General features: G+C 35.7%; 2 long non-coding RNA genes across 3 annotated transcripts in view; one reads left to right on the top strand and one right to left on the bottom strand.

Moving 5' to 3' along the window:
• LOC144304132 (uncharacterized) overlaps positions 1-15762 on the top strand; it is a 72080-nt gene that overhangs the window by 27637 nt on the left and 28681 nt on the right. The window contains exons 2-3 of the long non-coding RNA XR_013371098.1: positions 12496-12618; positions 12854-12951. This is a non-coding gene — a long non-coding RNA (uncharacterized LOC144304132). The remainder of the gene's footprint in view (positions 1-12495; positions 12619-12853; positions 12952-15762) is intronic.
• LOC144304131 (uncharacterized) overlaps positions 1-15762 on the bottom strand; it is a 138936-nt gene that overhangs the window by 111393 nt on the left and 11781 nt on the right. The gene's annotated exons all lie outside the window — the stretch shown is intronic.

The raw sequence follows: 15762 nt of genomic DNA, 5'->3' as shown, positions 1-15762 counted from the left end.
GACAAAATTGGGCCCACTGTCTGGTTTTATAAACTTTTACTGGAACACAGCCGTGGCCATTCATTTACATATTATCTATGGCTGTTTTTGCACTATAACAGCAGAATTAAGTAGTTGTGACAGAATCCAATGACTCACAAAGCCTAAAATATTTACTATTCAGCCCTTTCCAGAAAATGCTGAACTCTAACTTAAACCAGGACCCCTTGGAGAAATGGATGATTCCAGGGCTAGGTCAGGGAAAGTACAAGATGAACCTGAGATATCTTGTGCCAGAAAGTCAGGAGATGCTCAACTACTTGGGGTTAGCTTTCAGAGGCTCCCAATGGCCAGATCTGGGACAATTCAAGTCTCAAAATAAAGGGCAGTAATGGATTATGATGAAATAAAATTGTATGTGTATGTGTATGTCACATACTGACATAAATATGAGAGAGAAAGAAATAATTTCCCTTAAAATTGAATGTTAACTAATGTAGAGGAAATGGGGGAAAGCACCCACCATTTGGCAACCATTATAATGCTGATTGGTTCTAGTCAAGTCATCAATGGATGCAAAGGCTGGTGAGTTGAAATTTGAGATTTCTCACCAGAGATCTTCTCACAGAATACTTCTCAATTACAAAGGGGGAAATGGCAGGCTTTGCCACCTGTAAATCCATCAGACACCAACTTGAGCAGGTGATCAAAGTTAACATCAACAGTGGTGGGGTAAATCACTGTTAGTTGTCTCCTGGTGTGATGCACTGAGAAGAACACAGCATCATTTATAAACAGTAGTGTTTCATCAGTACTAAAATCCTGATTAGGATGGTTGTATTGTGGCCTTTTAGGTAACAGAAGGTCTTTGTGTTCCAAAAATACACACTGCAGTATTGAGGAATGAAGAGGATCACATTAGCAACTTGCTGTCATGTGGTTTGGAAAACAAACGATGACAATGGCTATTTATAGAGAGGATTACAGAGCAAACAGGTTAAATTACTAATAATTGGAGAATTTTGGTGAAGGGGACATGGTAGTACTTTTCTGTTCTTACAACTTTATTAAAAAATTCAAACTTAAGTAAAACCTTAAAAATCCACTGAGATGCCTTTTAAAAATTCATATGTTTATAATATAAAATGGTTTGATGATTGGCATTTTGGCAAGGGGTTGGAGAAACAAGTAATCACATAGATTTCATGACGAGAAGGCATATATAAGGTTTCTTATGAAGGATGATTGGTCACTATTAAATTTTAAAATATGTATACCCTTTGACCTAGTAATTCTACTTTTAACAATTGATGTTACAGATATATATTTATGAATATGGGGGTAATCTTCAAGTTACATGAAAGGTAATTTAATGAAGAACTGTGAAATATGTAAATATTTGTATAAAAAAGGAAACATGCATACATATTCACCTATAATTACTGATAATGTCTAAGAGAAAAGAAGCTGAATGGCTAGATGAAAGGGTAGACAAGAGACTTTGTTCCTCATTCTAAAGGCATAGTGAGAGGTGATTCAGGAGGGGTGAAGAATTCTATTTTTGGAATCTAATTCCAAAATTAATCTAATCTAAAATCTACATTTTGGAAAATGTAGATTCTACATTTTCATGGGAGAAATCATAATTTCCCCCATTGCTTGAATTCAGACTTTGCCCAATTAAATGTGGTAGAACTGGCGGTGTGCCAGTTCCAAGTCTAGGTATTAGACATCTGCAATTGCCAAGAGAATGTGCCCAGGAAATCTGGATGGAAGATGAAATACATAGAAGTGAGCCAGTGATCCCAGCTGAGACCATCCTAGACTAGCTAACAGCTAACCACCAGAGTGAGCTCAGCAAAGACTAAATGAACTGCCCAGCTAAAACCAGCAGAATCACCCAATGAACCCACAGTCTTGTGAGCCCCTAAATTCGGGATGATTTTTAGTGCAGCATTAGTGTGGCAATAGATAATAAATACTCAGCATGAACTATTTATTAGGTCCTGTGTGAGTCCTGGTTTATAACAGAGCTTGCCTACTGCTATAAACCTAGAAGTCCAAAAGTATATTCAACTTTCCCTTGTACTCTTGGCAGCTGGACATGGGCATATTACCAAGATTCAATTAATCAAATGCTGGCATATGGGATTTTGAGTGCTGTGCATCTGCTAATCAAAGTGTCAAAATTCTCCAGTATCCTAGTTTCTTAGTGTTGCTTGCTCCAGATTAATTGAGGGAGGCATTGCCAGCTGTGTGAGGTCCTAGATCTGATGTCTGTATCTTCAGTCACTTCTTGCATTGAATTTTTAGCTGTCTTTTTTTTTTTTTTTAACTGATTTTCCTGCTTCTGATAATGAGAAGATATTGGGCAGGCTATGGAATTAAGTTTATTTTCTCTTTACAGAGAATGGCAGGCCATTTTGTTGTTAAGTTGAATGTCATTCATTTGGACAATTTTTGAAATTGATTAGCCTGAGATCTTCTGGTATGGACACTCCAAACTATAACATTGGTGAAGTTACAAGGAAAGAAAGGAGCAAAGTTAGTACTAATGTGCCTCTACAGTATTTGTCTTTGAAGCATGAGCAAAAAGAGATCAATATATCTCTATTATGATGACAAAGTATAAACAGAATAGAACTAATTTATTGTATGCCTTTGCATTGGAAATGAATTGTATCAAGATTCAAGCCCTAACAACTTTTTATATTAGAAATAACCAGGATTCGGGGCACCCGCATGGCTCAGTGGTTGAACATCTACCTTTGGCTCAGGTTGTGGTCCTGGGGACCTTGAATCAAGTCCCTCACATCAGGCTCTCCACAGGGAGCCAGATTCTGCCTTTGCCTCTCTCTGTGTGTCTCTCATGAATAAATGACCAGGATTCGAGTTTTTGAATTCTATTCTTAATGTACTACTTCCTTAGGTATGTAGTTTATATGTTTTGACTGCTCTCACAGTGTCTTGAAAATAAATTTAGGATCACAAATATTAGCAGTGTGCTTAAATGTCTTCTATAGGCCCTAAAAAAGTATCTTGTATATGGATCTCAAATAACTCAGGAAATTTTGAATCAGGCAAGAAATTGGATAACTACCAATTTTTCCATCTCTTGGCTGCCAGTTGTCTCCCAATTAGTTTGAGGTTTAACAGAACTAGGACCCTGGATAAGTTTCAACTGGCATCTGTTCAATCTTTAAATCTCTTGAATATATCATGTCTCATTTCATAGTTTAGACTCTCATCTCTCATCTAGACAATCACAACAACTTGGGACAAAATTGGAGGCAGAAAGACCAAGTTTATAATAGGGGATAGGCCTTCTGTGATTTGGTTTCTGCTTACTTCCCACTACAACTCCTGCCAATCCCAAGATAGAAAGTACCCGATAATACCAATTTTTTCAGAACACCAAGTACTTGCACATACTGTTCCCTATGATTAGAATGTACTTCCCACTTAATAAATATTTACTCATCCTTCAAATCTCAACTCAAGCATCACCCACTATATAAATCTCCAAATTGCCCATTTACCTGATCTTGCAGCCCTGCTATATATTTAACCCTATCTCTACTATAGAGCATTGATATCTTGTTGTCTCTCCTACTGTTCAGAGTTCTCTTATATCCTCATGTCATAGGCTATTACACTAGAGTACTCAAATCATAAATACAGACAGCCTTGGAGGAATAGTAAAACCAAAAACCAAAAAAATCTGAAGTCACAAAAAAGCTCAAATCTCTATTCTAAAAAAAAAAAAAAAAGTAATATTCATCTTGCCAACAAAAATGTCCCTGACATTTAAGAACCATACTTAGAAAAAGAGTGACAAAATGAAAATGCATGACAATTAATGACTAGGTTCTCAAGAAATCTATCAATCACATTAATTAAGGAAACATCCTTTCTTCCTTCTTAACTAAGTTGAAAGGCTGGCAGGGTATCATGGAAATTTTATGATTCCTGGCATCAGTCAGGGTTTGAATCTGGCCTTAGATAAATTTCTTGTCCTCCAGATTTCAGTTCCTTGAATTAAGAGGATTGTGTTGCACTGTTAGGAATCTTTCTTTAGAAATTCTAACACTATTTTGTAACTTTTCCAATGAACATACTATATAAAAGCTAAAAACTGGACACAATCAAAATTTTCATTACATGGAAAGGTTTTACAAAATCATGTGATATATCTGTACCACCTAGTTTTATACATCATCTAAAAAATACTGAACCATAACTATATGAACTAGCTTGGAAACCTGTCATGTCCCATTTGGTGGGGGAAAATGTTAAACAAATGCACTTATGATCCTATTGAACACTTTAAAAATCTGTACATAAATATGTGTATTTGTGCATAAAAATGGTTTCAGTAGAATACACCAAAACTGAAGTGTCTAATATATGAAATAGGGTGGGGGAAATATTAAAAAGAATTTCATTTGTAGTTCTATTATGATTTAAATATTTTAAAGACATTGCCTCAGTCCATTTGGGCTGCTGTAATAAATTCTACAAACTGGGTAGTTTATAAACAACAGAAATTTATTTCTTACAGTTTTGGAAGCTGGGAAGTCCAAGATCAGGTGCCAGCATGGTCACATAGAAACTGCTGATTAAGTATCCTTTAACCATCAAAAACAAAATGTATTCGGGAGAGTAAAAGGGTAGAATTTTTTTTAATTTTTTTTTTATTTATGATAGTCACATAGAGAGAGAGAGAGAGAGGCAGAGACATAGGCAGAGGGAGAAGCAGGCTCCATGCACCGGGAGCCTGACGTGGGATTCGATCCGGGGTCTCCAGGATCGCGCCCTGGGCCAAAGGCAGGCGCCAAACCGCTGTGCCACCCAGGGATCCCAAGGGTAGAATTTTTATGTTCAACTGAATCTAAGGTGTTATCAGCATAAAACATACTATTATAAGATGCTATAAGATGCTTCAAGTAAGCCAGAAGGCAATCACAAAACAAATCTAAAGTAGATAGACACAAAATGAAAAGAATCAAAGCATACCACTGCAGAAAATTATCGACTTATAAAGGAAAATAGCAAGGGAGGAAGAAATGAACAAAAGAAGTACAAGAGCATGCAAAACAAGAAGATGGCAGTAGAAGTCCTCACCAAGAATTACATTAAATGTAATGGATTAAATTCTCCAATCAAAAGGCAGAGTAACTAGATGGATTAAAAATAAATAAGACCTAAATATATGCTACTTACAAGAGACTCACTTTAGTTCCAAGGACACATGTAAGCTCAAACTGAAGAAATAGAAAAATACATTCCATGCAAGTGGAAACCAAAAGAGCAATGGTAGCTATATTTATATTAGATAAAATAGACTTTAAATCAAAACTTTAATGAGACAAAGAACGCCATTATATAAATGATGAAAGGATCAACTGATCAAGAGGATATAACTACCATAAATATTTATCAATCCAACATCAGAGCACCTAAATATATTAAGCAAACATTAAAAGATAAAGGGAGGAACAGGCAACACTAAAATAGTAGTAAAGGACTTTAATACCCCATGCTCAACAATGCATAGACCATCCAAACAGAAAATCAACAAGTAACATTAGAATTGAAATATACTTTAGATCAAATATACCTAACAGACATTTACAAAACATTCCATCCAACAGCAGCAGAATATACATTCTTCTCAAGTGCACAGGAAACATTCTCCAGAATAGATAATGTGATCAGTCACAAAAGAAATCCCAGCAAATCTTAAAAGGGTGAAATCATACCAAGTATCTTTTCTGACCACAATGGTGTAAAATTGAAAATCAACAATGGGAGGAAACTGGAAAATTCAAATATGTGGAAATTAGACAACATGCTTCCAAATAACCAATGGGTCGAAGAAGAAATCCAATGGGAATTCAAGAAAATCTTGAAACAAATAAAAATGGAAACACAATATACCAAAACATGGGATACAGTGAAAGTAGTTCCAGGAGGAAATTTATAGGTATAAATGCCTAAATTAAGAAAAAAAAGAAAGATCTCAAATAACTTTATACTTCAAGGAAAAACAACAAACTAAGCCCAAAGTGAGCAGAAAGAGGGAAATAAAGACCAGGGCCTTAAAAAAAATAGAAAAAAAAATAGAGACAAAAAATTAGAAATGCTCACAGAACCAAAAGGTGACTTTTTTACACAGATAAAACTGACAAATCTTTACCTACACTAAATTTTTTAAAAAGAGAATTCAAATAAACAGGATTAGAAATAAGAGACATTACAACTGATACTACAGGAATACATAGGATTATGAAAGAATGCTATGAACAATTATAGGCCAACAAACTAAATCACCTAGAAAAACTAGATAAACTCTTAGAAATATACAACAAACCAAAACTAAGTCAGAAAGAAATAGAATATATGAACAGACCAGTAACAAGAAGATTGAGCCAGTAATCCAAAACCTCCCAACACAGGAAAACCCAGGAACAGATGGCCTCACAGGTAAATTCAACCAACACTTAAAGAATTAATGCCAATTCTCAAATTCTTCCAAAAAGCTGAGGAGGAGGAGGGAATACTTCCAAACCCATTTTACAAGAACAGCATTGTCCTGCTACAAAAGCCAGATAAGAATACTACAAGAAAATTATAGAGCAATATGCCTGAAGAAAGTAGATTTTAAAACTCTCAACAAAATATTTGCAAACCTAATACAAAAGCACATTAAAAGAATCATACACCATGACCAAGTGACATTTATCCTTAGGATGCAAGGATGATTCAACGTATGTAAATCAATAAATGTGATAAAATATAATAGAATGAGATAAAAATCATACTCACCTCAAAGGATGTAGAAAAAGTATTTAACAAAATACAATATCCTTTCAAGATAAAAACACTCAACAAATTGGGTATAAAATAAACATAAGATAATAAAGACCATATGTGACAAAGCTATAGCTAACATTATGGTCAACAGTGAAGGTTGAAAGCTTTTCCTCTAGGATCAAGAATAAGACAAAGGTGCTCACTCTCCATCACTTTATTCAGTTCTGTTCAACATAGTAATGAACACTGTAGCAAGAGAAACAAATAAAAGACATCCAAATCAGAAAGGAAAAAGTAAAATTGTCATTATTTGGAGATGGTATAATTGTATGTAAGGAAAACTCTAAAAACTCAATCTAAAAAAAGTTGTTAGAACTAATCATGAATTCAGTAAATTTTCAAGGAATACAATCAACATACACAGGTCACTATACACTAACAACAAAATAACTGAAAAATAAATGAAGAAAACTATGGCTTACGGTTTCAAGTCCCACATTTAGGTCTTCAATCCATTTTTAATTTATTGTTGTGTATGGGGTGAGAAAATAGTCTACTTTCATTCTTTGCAGGTAGTTGGCCAGTTTTCCCAACACCATTTGTTGAAGACACAGTTGTTTTCCAATTAGATAGTCTTTCCTGCTTTGTCAACTTTAATTGACCGTATAGTTGTGGGTTCATATCTGGGTTTTCTATTCTGTTCCATGACCTATGTATCTATTTTTGTGCCAATACCATACTGTTTTGATTACTGCAGCTTTGCAATATAACTTGAAGCCCAGAATTGTGATGCCTCAAGCTTTCTTTTTCTTTTTCAAGGTTGCTTTGGCTATTGGGGTAAAATTTTAGGATAGGTTTGCTCTAGTTCCATGAAAAACTCTCTTGGTATTTTGATGGCATTGCACTGATTAGGAGAGTTGCTTTGGGTAGTATAGACATTTTAACAATATTTATTCTTCTAATCTAAGAGCATGGAATTTCTTTCCATTTCTTTATGTCGTCTTAATTATCTTTCATCAGTGTTTTAATAGTTTTCAGAGTACAGTTCCTTCACCTCTTTGGTTATTTCCTAAATATCTTATTTTGGGTACAACTGTAAATGGGATTGTTTTCTTACTTTCTCTTTCTGCTGCTTCATTATTGGTGTACGGATTTTTGTACACTGATTTTGTATCTTAGGAATTTACTGAATTCATTTGTTAGTTCTAGGAGTTTCTTGGTGGAGTCTTTCAGATTTTCTATATATGTCATCTGCAAATAGTGAAAGTTTTACTTCTTCTTTCCTGATTTGGATCCCTTTTATTTCTTTTTGTTGTCTGATTGCTGTGGCTAGGATTTCCATAGCATTCACTATGTTGAACCAAAGTGGTGAGAGTGAACATTCTTGTCTTTTTCCTGATCTTAGGGGAAAAGTTCTCCATTTTTCCCCATTATGGATTATGTTAGCAGTGGGATTTTCATCCTTGGCCTTTATTATGTTATGTTCCTTCTAAAGCTACTTTGTTGAGGGTTTTTTATCATGAATAAACGTTGTAATTTATCAAATGCTTTTTCCTGCATCTTGAAATAATATGGTTCTTATCCTTTTTCACATTAACGTGATGTTTCATGTTGATGGATTTGCTAATATTGAACCACCCTTGCAACCCAGAAATAAATCCCACTAGACTATGGTGAATTTTTTAAAAATCTATTATTGAGGGTGCCTGTATGTTTCTTTTAAGCATCTGACTTCAATTCAAGTCATGATGATCTTAGGATCCTGGGATCAAGCCCCATATCAGTCTTCCCACTCAGCAGGGAATCTGCTTGTCCCTCTCCCCGCCCCCCCCACCCCCACCCCCCGCCTCTTGTGCTCTACCAAATAAATAAAATCTTAAAACACAGAACTTTAATAAAATAAAATGTATTATTTGACTTGGTTTGCTAGTAATTGGTTGAGGACTTTGACATCTGTGTTCAGCAGAGATATTGACCTGTAGTTCTCTTTTTCAGTGGAGTCTTTATTTGATTTTGGTATTAGGGTAATGCTGGATTTATAGAATGAATTTGGAAGTTTTTCTTTCTTTTCCATTTTTTGGAACAGTTTGAAAAGAATAGATATTAACTCTTTAAATGTTTGATAGAATTCACCTGTGAAGTCATCTGGTCCTGGACTTTTGTTTGTTGGTAGTTTTTAAATTACTGATTCAATTTCTTTGCTGGTTATTGGTTTGTTTAGATTTTTCTATTTCCTCCTGTTTCAGTTTGGGTAGGTTGTATTTTCTAGGAATTTATCCATTTCTTCTAGGATGTCCAATTTGCTGGCATACAATTTTTCATAATATTCTTTTATAATTATATTTTTGTGGTGTTGGCTTTTATTTCTCCTCTCTCATTTGTGACTTTGAGTCCTTTCTCTTTTTTCTTGATAACTCTGGCTAGAGATTTAATTTTGTTTTGTTTTCCAAAGAACCAACTCCTGTTCTCATTGATTTGTTCTATTGTGTGTGGTTTGTTTTTTTTTTAAGTTTCTATATCATTTATTTCTGCTCTTTGTTATTTCCTTCTTTCTACTGGTTTTTTGGTTTTGTTGTTCTTTTCCTAGCTCTTCCAGGTGAAAGGTAAGACTGAGATGTTTCTTGCTTCTGGAAATAGGCCTATATTACTATAAATTTCCCTCTTAGAAACACTTTTGCTATATCTCAAAGGTTTGGGGACCATTGTGTTTTCTTTTCCATGTTTTAAAACATTTCTTTTATTTTAACCTTAGCCATTTCAATTAATTAATATGTGTCTTGTTGCAAACCTCCTTCAGTTCAGATGAACTCTGTGCTTTGAGTCTGAGTCTGGATATCTGCTTCGTTTTCTAGGTTAGGTAAGTTTTCACTATTATTTCTTCAAATAAATTTTCTGCTCATTTATCTTTCTCATCTGCTCCTGGGATCCCTATAATGTGAATGTTTGTTCTCTTGTTGTTGACCAAGAGATTCCTTAACTCCTCATTTTTAAAATTCTTTTTTCTATTTGCTATTTGGGTTCTTTCCATTACCCTCCCTTCAGGTCACTGATCCATTCTTCTGTATCTGATAATCTGTTGATTCCCCCTAGAGTATTTTTCATTTCAGTTATTAAGTTTTTAAATTTATTTATTCACAAGAGACACAGAGAGAGAAGCAGAGACATAGGCAGAGGGAGAAGCAGGCTCCCTGTGAGGATCCTGATGTGGGACTCCATCCCAGGATCTCAGAATCACACACTGAGCCAAAGGCAGATGCTCAACCACTGAGCCACCCACATGCCTCTAAGCTATTAAGTTTTTATTCAAAATCCAGTCAGGTAACATACAGTGTTATGTTAGTTCCAGATATACTATATAGTGATTCAACACTTCCATACAACACATGGTGCTCATCACAAGTGCATTCCTTAATCTCTTTCATCTGTTTTATTCATCCTCCCACCAACCTCTATTCTGATAACCATCAATTTGTTCTCTATAGTTAAGAATCTGTGTCTTGGTTTGCCTCTTTTCTCCCCTTTGCTCATTTGTTTTGTTTCTAAAATTCTACATATGAGTAAAATCATATTTCTCTGCAGTTAGACAAAACTATTTCACTTAGCATAATACTATCTAGTTCCATGTTGTTGCAAATGGCAAGATTTCATTCTTTTGATGGCTGAGTAATATTCCATATGTATGTATAACATTATCAAAGTTTTACCTTAAAAAAATAAAACAGATCTTGGATTTTCATCCCTTTTTTGTATTTATTTTTGCCCTAGTCTTCCTTATTTTTCTCCTATTTTGGGCTTTGTTCTTTTTCTAGTTCCTCTAAATGTAGGTTTTAGATTAAGATCCATCTTATTTCTTGAAGTGGGCCTAACAAACTTCCATCTTACAGTGTTCTGAAAATCTATAGGATTCAGCAAAAGAGGTATGTTTCCATTTTTGTTGTTTTATGATATTTTGATTTCCTATTCAAGGTCTTCATTGACTCACTGGTTGTTCAGTAGTATGTAGGCCTTCATGACTTTGTGTATTGTCCAATTATTTTCTTGTAATTCCAGCTTTATAACATTGTGGTCAGAAAAGATGCTTGGGGGGGCAGCCCCAGTGGCCCAGTGGTTTAGCACCGCCTTCAGCCCAGGGCCTGATCCTGGAGACCCGGGGTCGAGTCCCACGTCGGGCTCCCTGCATGGAGCCTGCCTCTCCCTCTTCCTGTGTCTCTGCCTCTCTCTCTGTCTCTCATGAAATAAATAAATAAATAATATTTTTTTTTAAAAAAAAAAGAAAAGATGCTTGGTATAATTGCAATCTTCTTAAATTTTATTAAGCTTTGTTTTGTGGCGTACCATGTGATTGATCCTAGAGACTGTTCCAGGTGCACTTAGAATGTGTTTTCTGCTGTTTTGGACTGGGTTGTTCAGCATATATCTGTTAGGATCATCTGGCCTAATGTGTTGTTCAAAACCACTTTCTTTGCTGATTTTCTGTCTGAGTGATCTATCCAATGATATAAGTGAGGTATTAAAATCCCCTGTTATTCTATTATAATCAATTCCTTCTTTGTTAATACCTGCTTTATGCATTTAGGTACTTCTATATTGGGTTCATAGATATTTATAATTGTTATATCTTCCTTTTGGATTGATCCCTTTATCATTATATAATGCCCTTGTCTCTTATTGCAGTCTTTATTTTAAAGTCTGCTTAATCTGTTCTACCTCAGCTTGTATTTTGTACCCACTTTCCTTATTTTATCCATCTTCCAAGAGGCTGCTTATATTCCTTGGCTTGTGGCCTTGACTTACTCTAACCTCTACCTCCTCTCCTTCTGACCAATTTCCCTTCTTACAAGAACCCATGTGATTACCTTGGATTATCTGGGTAGACCCAATGCTATGTCCCCATCTCATCATCCTCAATAATCACATCTGAAAATCCCCTGTGCCATAGGTTCATGAGAAGGAAATCCTTCAAGCAGCTGTGCAGATCTAGCTAGTGTGAAAGGGAAAGACTTCACTGTGATCCAAAGTTCCAGCCAACCCAAGAGAAACCTCCACATTAAAGATTGCTATTAGCAGGGTCACACATTTGGGCAGAAATTGCTCTGAGTTAAAACTGCAATGCTTTGTCATCAGCTGGGGGCTACCCAAGAAAACCATGCTTGCTCAAGGACCACAGCTAGAAGTTGTCCCACCATTTGTACTCATAGCAGTTGAATGGAAAGTCATTTCTTGGAGATTCACACAGAATACTTCCATGGTCACACTTTTCTTTAACTGTACAAACTGAAGGGTAGACAGATATAAGAGAAAACTTAAGCACTGTCCTAGGCTAGATTTGTTACCTCTTGCATGCTGAGTTACTCAGCATCAGTATTGAAAAGAGGTTGTTACTGTTCTAATAATCTACCCTACAGAAATACTGGCACGTAGCAAGGCTAGAGTTGTAAGTTTGTTCAGTGTATTATTTTTTAATTGTCAAGAAGCTAGACAAACCTATATGTTTACCAATAAGGAGAAAATTAAATCATGGTTCATTCATAGTATAGAATACTAGGCATGCATTAAGAAATATGTAGACTTTCAATGAAAAGTGACCAAGACTTTTTAGTATAAAAGGGAACTTTATTATAATGTACATGTTTTGTGTAAGTTTTTACAAAATAACTCTTGTGCTTCTACAAGCCTTTATGTTCACTTTTGTTTGCTCAGCCTTTCTGAAGCATGACCTTAGGACCTTTTGACAGGAGACATTGATTGAGTGGGATGGGGAAAGGAAGGAAGAACTTGACTTTGAACCTCAAGATAAATACATAAAGCTTTCCTGCAGAGAAGGTATAACTTTTCTACTTTTAAACTTTAAAGAAATGAACACTTATTCTGAGTGTTGCCACAAAATATTTACATTTTAAAGTATATTTTCAGCTACAAGGGTAACACATTACATATTTAGGTACTCAACTCCAATTATTGAAGAAATAGGCTTAGATAACAACCAAGTGAAATGCATTTCTCTGATTTCCTATTTTCTTATGAGATGGTGACTCACAGAATTCTTAAAAACTTTCAGGAGCATTCCTTGAGCAGTCATGATTGTAAACTTCCAAGTATCATCACAAGATGGCAGAAGATAAATCATGGGACAACTGACATTGAAGATTCAGATGGGTAAGGGATAAGATGGTATAAGTCATTCTCATTCTCTCCTTTTGTGTTGTTGTTGTTTAAGATTTTATTTATTTATTTGAGAGAAAGAAGGAGAGAGAGACAAGCCGACTCCCCACAGGGCAAGGAGCCTGACATGGGGTGATCACAGGAATCTGAGATCATGATCTGAGCTGAAGGCAGATATTTAACTGAAGAGACACCCAGGCACTCTTCTCCCTCTCTAGTTAATCAAATACTTAAGAAAATGTGTCAAGGTTTAATCAGAGAAACAGAACCAATAGGAGACAAAGTAACATATCAGTTTCAATGAATTAGGTGGTTCAATTCTGGAGGTTGATAAGGGAAATCCAAAATCTATAGGGCAGACTGCCAGGAAGAGTAAGTTGGAACTATTAGACATGGCTGAAATTCACTTGAAGATAAAACTATGCCTGTGGGTAACTTCAACACTGCTTTTAAGTCCTTTAAACTGATTATTTTAGGTATCTTTAAGTAAGGGAGATTAAAATCCGGCCTGTAAAGTTAACTGATTATGTGCTTTGCATGCTTCTGTGAAGATATTTTGCAGATGTAATTAATATTTGAATAACTGAGGACTGTAGCCTGGCCACACTGATGCATCAAAAGACCATAGTCCACTCCCTGTCAACTTATATATCACTTTAAACCACTCAATATCCTATGATATCACCAAAATAACAATATAGGAGACCCTAGTTTCTCAATGATCAACAATTAGGCAGCTATCCATGAACAAAAATAGCTCTCAGAGAGTTCTCTGGGATGGGGAGAAATGCTAGGAACAAAGAAGAAAAGACGAAGCTACCACTAGGAGCCCTGTAACTGAGAAATCACAGTTCCTAGCGACCTGCACTGTAGACTTACTACCACTAGCCACTGCAGACACCTTTCAGATTTCACCCACTTATGCCCCATAGTTATTCTAATTAACGGACACCAGCCACTTGAATCCTTCCCTACTCCTTTTTCCCGAAGAGAGTCCAGGACCCATAACTATAGCTACCCAAGGTCTCTCTGGCCAAATTATAAAATGTCAGCCACGTAAGTTTTTTCCTGTACTCACCGGAGCCCAGCAGCTGTGCTCAAAGCCAGCTCAGGCTGCTGTAGTTGTATGAATGCAAGAAGACAACCTAAGTCTCTTAGGCTGACTACCACCACTGGGCCTGTACTCTGGGCTAACCTCTCCAGCTCTGTACCTGCATGCCATCCAGCCTGACTACTGTCATCAGCTTCCACTGCTTTGTACATGCCCGATGGTGAGGGTGGAGGGGCTGTGCAGCCACAGGTGAATACACTGATAAGCACCTGCAGAGGATTTGGCTATGAGTCTGGATCTGGCCCTGCCTGCACCACCACACCAATTCTGTAGCTATTTCTTCCAGTTGTGCACATGCACATCCCTACACTAACTCCTATCACTCTTCCTCACTTAAATGTGCAACCACAAGGGAGAAAGCCAATAGCTAAGGCCCCTGCAACTATGAGTGAGTCCTTGATACTTGCCCTGCCCCCATAAAATAATATACATATCACTGGAGTCCCAGTGGGAGAAGAGAGTATAAATATTAAACAATGGCTGAGACCCTCCCAAACTAGGGAGAAATTTGGATATCCAAGTTTTGTTTTTTTTTTTATATATTTTTTCTGAACCTAATAGGTCACTGTGAAATTTCAATCCAAAACTATTTTCTCCAAGACACATAATAAAACTATCTAAAGCCAATCACAAATAATTTTTAAAGCAGTAAGATAAGAAATACAAAGGAATACACATGGGGCTACCAGTGGATTTATGAGTAGAGATATTTCTGGCCGGTAGAGAATGGGATAATATATTTAAGGTGTTAAAAAGAAACCTCCAACCAATAATACTTTATCTGACCTTCATTTCTAAAGGATAAATTTGCCAGGTAAAACCTTCCCTAACAAAGGCTAAGGAGTTTATCACCAGTTTACCTGCCTTATAAGAAATGCTGAATGAAGTTCTTCAATCTGAAATAAAAGTATACATACTAGTAAATTGAAAACAGATAATGTTTCTTACACTGGTAAAGTACAGTCAGAATGTCCTAATGCTGTAATACTGTATATTAGAATTAAGTAGTTAACACATCAGTAGATTAAGGGACAAAAGATTAAAGATAGGTATAGCTTTAACAAATTGTTAATGCATACACAATATACAAAGATATAAATGGTGATATAAGGGGGGAGTAAAAAGAATTTTTGTATGTCATTAAAGTTATGTATATGACTATATATTTTTTTTTTGTATATGACTATATTTTACACTGATCATTTGTGATTCCCTGAGGCTTACATAAAACTTCAAAGCAAAAATTGACAAGTTACACAGAAAATAAATAGAAGGGAATTAAAGCATACCACTGTGAAAAATGATTAATTTATAAAAGGAAGGCAGCAAGAAAGGAGGACTAGAAAAGCAGAATTATAATACAGCCAGAAAACAGAATAATGATAGGTAAAGACACTTCACTCCTGTCATCTAAATCTTAATGGGCTGAATTATCCAATCAAAAGGCAAAGAGATGGATGGATACAAAAACAAGACCTAGTTATATGCTGCCTAGAAGAGACTTCAGCTTTCAGGACACACATAAACTCAAACTGAAGAGAGAGCAAAACATATTCCATGAAAGTAGAAACCAAAAGACAGCAGAGGTAGTTATAAAACAAAACAATAACCAACCATGGTCATTATATAATGATCTGGGCATCAATTTGACTAGAAGGTAAATCAAATATATTTGTGACTAACATCAGAAGATG

This window comes from Canis aureus, chromosome 33 (genome assembly GCF_053574225.1).
Source record: "Canis aureus isolate CA01 chromosome 33, VMU_Caureus_v.1.0, whole genome shotgun sequence".
NCBI lineage: Eukaryota > Metazoa > Chordata > Mammalia > Carnivora > Canidae > Canis > Canis aureus.
The sequence above is the reverse complement of the archived record's forward strand: the minus strand, read 5'-3'. Positions and strand labels throughout refer to the sequence as shown.